This window comes from Phoca vitulina, unplaced genomic scaffold (assembly GCF_004348235.1).
Source record: "Phoca vitulina isolate PV1807 unplaced genomic scaffold, GSC_HSeal_1.0 scaffold2, whole genome shotgun sequence".
In the NCBI taxonomy this organism is placed as follows: domain Eukaryota; kingdom Metazoa; phylum Chordata; class Mammalia; order Carnivora; family Phocidae; genus Phoca; species Phoca vitulina.
Window position 1 is genome coordinate 46638791 of NW_022589705.1, and position 4611 is coordinate 46643401.

At 42.1% G+C, this 4611-nt stretch overlaps 1 pseudogene; it reads right to left on the reverse strand.

The window, feature by feature from the left end:
* Window positions 1-2348: 2348 nt before the first annotated feature.
* Window positions 2349-2797, reverse strand: LOC116645983 (annotated as a pseudogene).
* Between the last annotated feature and the right edge of the window lie 1814 nt (window positions 2798-4611).

Consider the following 4611-nt stretch of genomic DNA (forward strand, 5'->3'; position numbering starts at 1 on the left):
CAAGCTATTTCCTTCACTCTGCCAACTGCGGTGGAATTTTTTTGCATGTCCTAAGGCTAATTTCCCCATGGTCACAAGATGGTGGCTGCAATTCCCACAGAACTGCATTTCAAGCATGAAGAAAGGGGCGAGGGCCAAGGACATTCTCCTCCCGAGGGTCTATCTTCCCCTCTAAGAGGAAACATCTTTGACGGACTCTCCAGCCCTTTTCCCTGAAATCTCATTGGCCAAAATTGAATCATAGGCTTACCTCTAGCAAATTACTGGCAAAGATTTAAGCCATTCATGATTCATCCCCTCAGTCTGGGGTAGACAGCCAGCTGCCATGAGATCAAGGGATCTCTCCTCACTTTCTGAATAAAACCAGACTTCTCTTTGGCAGAGGAGGGAGTGGGGGTGATGGAGGAGCAGACAGGGAAGAGCGTCGCCTCACTCAACCAGGGCGGATGGTGCCTGCTCATGTGACTTCTCCAGGGGCTGCAGCCAGCTTCTTCCTTTGTTATAACCTACAGCCCCTGACCTTGGCCTTCATTTACAACTCTGAATTTTTTCCCCATTTCTGGAAAATTATTTTTCCTGCAAAATGGATCTGACTTATGCAAGAGAGAGGTAACTCAAAACACCAGCCAGTAAATCCTTATTCAGAGAAACCCCTTGGGGTTAATTTCACCATTAAATCGGTGAATAAATGTACTTTTATATGTTTTAAGTTTAAAAGATGTTAAAGTGAGGTACCCTTTTTACTACTCTCCTCCTTAACTAGACTGGCTCAAAGGGAACCAAACAATCTCTAGACCCAACTGCTTTAGATAACAGGGCTTCTTATATTGTAATTATTAGCTTTTTTGCCTGAAGTCCCTACTGGATTGAAATCTAGAGGACAGAGTTCAATGTCTTAAACAAGTCTGCATCCTGAACTCTAGACTAAGTGTGCATTATACGGTAGCCACCAGCCACACATACAGTGACTGAGTATTTGGAGTTTGGCAAAGGAGAGTGAGCAACTGAATTTCTAATTGCATTAGATTTTAATTAATTTAAGTTTAAAATCTAATTCAGTTATTGGAAAACTTTTTTTTATTACAAAAAAATGGAATGTGTATTTGGATAATTTGTAATTTATAATTCTATAAGAATTGCTAGAATTCAAACATTTTTAAATAATATTTCTGGTAAACTAAAATTCAAAACATAATACCTGGGATTCCTCTTTCTCCAAAGAAGAAATTAAACTAATTAAGTAATTTGTTCTCTGAAATACTCTGCAAATTCCAATTCACAAGAAGTATACAAAATAGGATAATAATAAAAGGTGTTTATAGATGAATAGCTACAATAATTCCAATTTTTGCTATCTCAGCAAGGTACTGTACATATACATCAATATAATAGAAATGGCACAGTTTCTGAGGACAGGTTCCACATTTTATTTACATTTTAAGACTAACTTTAATCTCAAAATCACATATCCATACACCTATTTCCTTTTTGTTGATTTCACTTAAATGCATGGTTTGTCAAACAAAGACTGTAAACAAATATTTACCATGCCTGTTACATGTAACACACAGGAACAGCTTTTAACAGAAATTCATCCACCTCCCCCACACCTTATTATAAATACAGGTATCAAAACAATCCTGAACATATTTTTGATACTACTAGTAGCAGCCACACCACTTCAAAAATTAACACAATTTGTGACAATATTCATTGTACCTGCTACTTTAGACAATTTCAACTGAAGCTCTTTCACTAAAGCAAGATGGATAAAGCATGCCATTTCTGTTTTTCCTTCTTGAGATTTTTTTTTTTACTTTTCAGAAACACGTATGCTTCCACAGCATCTGACGCTTCTCTCCATGCTTTCATCTTGTAAACCTGAATTCTATTTTGAGTACTCCAGGTTTATGCTTAAATGATAGTGCCTTGGGGCGCCTGGGTTAAACGTTTGCCTTCGGTTCAGGTCATGGTCCCAGGGTCCTGGGATCGAGCCCCGAATCGAGCTCCCTGCTCAGTGGGGAGTCTGCTTCTCCCTCTCCCACCCCCCCTGCTTGTGTTCCCTCTCTCGCTATGTCTCTCTCTGTCAAATAAATAGTAAAATCTTTTTTAAAAAATAAATGATAGGGCCTTAACAAGAGAAAAAAAATTGTGCTGCATTTTTCCTCCTGTAACCTGAAAACATAACGGTGTACATATATTAAATATATTCTTCAAATGTCCAGGTCATGTTTACCAGCTGGAATTATTTTACTTAATGTGTGGGTATTTTGCATTGTGATATTTAATCAAGACATTAACACGAGTAGAAGGCTGTTGATTTAAGACAAGTTTGAGATCCACTAAAATTAATTGTTGTATGTTTGTCCTTCTGGTGGCTGTGGAAGCTTTGTATTTTCTTTGGACATCATGAGACGTCTTAGCTCTTGAAGTACAACTTTAATGCTATATGAATTTTGTCATTTTGCTAACACTGGTATGCTCCGTGCATTCACCATTCCACTGGAATTATTAGTCCCATTCATAGTAATTTTGGTTACAAATCTAACTGATGGAGGAGCTTCTGGGTATTTAGGTCCACATTCTACTTTCAGGCTATATATTGTTTTCATAATCTGTCCTTGGTGGCCCAATAATCATGCCTGTCCACCTTGTAAGTGTCATCTCTTCATCATCTTCAAGGCCCCAGCTAACCGCACCATCGCCTACTCCTTTTTGTTCTTTTTCAAGTTCTTCCAACAAGCGAAGATTAGAGGAACTTTAACTCCTGTGGAGACCACGATCTTCTCCTGCAGCCCGATGCAGCCCTTATTGGAAAACTTTTAAGTCTATTTGGAACAACTCAGGTATGTGCATCTACTTCTCCAACTGTCAACTTGATGAAATCTAAGTACAGGTTGACTATTTCCAATGAAAGCTTAGCATCTGAATTGAGATGTGCCCTTAAATGTAAAACATATATGGGATTCTGAAGACTTGATATGGAAAAATATGTAAAGATAAAAATCTCATGAATGATTTTTTATATTGATTACATGATACAGTGGTAATATTTTGAATATACTGGGTTCAATAGGGGCACCTGGGTGACTCGGTCGGTTAAGTGGCTGCCTTCGGCTCAGGTCATGATCCCAGAGTCCTGGGATCAAGCCCCATGTCAGGCTCCTTGCTCAGCGAGGAGCCTGCTTCTCCCTCTTCCTGCCACTCCCCCTGCTTGTGCGCGTGCTCTCTCTTTCTCTGACAAATAAATAAATAAAATCTTTTTAAAAAAATGAACATAATTGGGTTCAATAACACATGAACATTAATGTCACCTCTTTCTTTTTACTTCTTTAAAAGTCATTGCTAGAAATTTAAATTCCAGGGGCGCCTGGGTGGCTCAGTTGGTAAGTGTCTGCCTTCGGCTCAGGTCATGGTCCCAGGGTCCTGGGATCGAGCCCCGCCTGGGGTTCCCTGCTCAGCGGGGAACCTGCTTCTCCTTCTCCCTCTGCCTGCCTCTCTGCCTATTTGTGCGCTCTCTATCTCTCTGTCAAATAAATAAATAAAATCTTAAAAAAAAAGAAATTTAAATTCTACATGTGGCTTGCGTTATATTTCTCTTCAATGGTGATGCTCTAGTATGTAGCACATTTGAACGTTCCTTGAGTGAATGAACGAGTTCAGGGACTTGACCCAGGTCACTTAGAAAGGCTCAAAATGGAATCCCAGCTTCCCTCGATCCCCACTCCATCTTCCTTTGCACCATCCGCCGAGCCTCCTCTGCACCACATGGGCTTCCTGGCCACAGTCTCCTGCCCGGCGACAGGACAGGAAACGTCCCCATGGAAGCGAGCTCCGGAAACGCCGAGGAGCAGGTGTGTTGAGGCTCTGTGAGCCAGCGGCTTGTAGCACACGGAGCCCTCTTGGATGGACAGCAGTCGATGATTTCGGATGCCTAACCCCAGAGGACTCCTTTGTTTCACATTTTGCCGTTTCTGGGTATCTCTTCTGAAATCTCCAGGCACCTCCATGTACACCGCTGCCATTCTGAAAATTCTTTCAGTAAGAAGGCGGCTTTACACTTCGGGGCAGATTTCTTGCCATCCCCAGGGCTCTGGTGACATAAAACAGACAGGAGTAACGTAGGCTGTGTGCGCACAACTGGAGGAAGGCCCAGAAACTGGGGCCACCCACGCTGCTGCGGCGGCTCGCCAGAGCAGCCCGGCACTCCCACTGCCCGGGCTCCGAGAGCAGCTGCTTTGAGAGACCCCCGCACCAGAAGATTTGCTCCAGCTCCGCCGAGCCCACGCCCCTCCCCGCCCAGCCTGCGATCCGTACACGGCGGCGCTTCTCCGTAAATCCTGCACAGAGCCATCTGGGCCTGTGAGTCACACCCGGGAGTCAAAGCACTATCATTTCACATTTTCAATTTTAGGTCCCCATGTTCACGCTGAGAGTGTCTTTCTTTATGAAAGATTTCATTCAATAGACATTCATTCAACGCATTTTTATTGAATACCTATTATGTGCCAAGCAATGTGAGCTGCCAAGATAAAACAATACAGACTGATTTACTGGTTTGAACTGTACATCCATTACTTACTTAGCTCACTATAAATAAGTTATGTACAC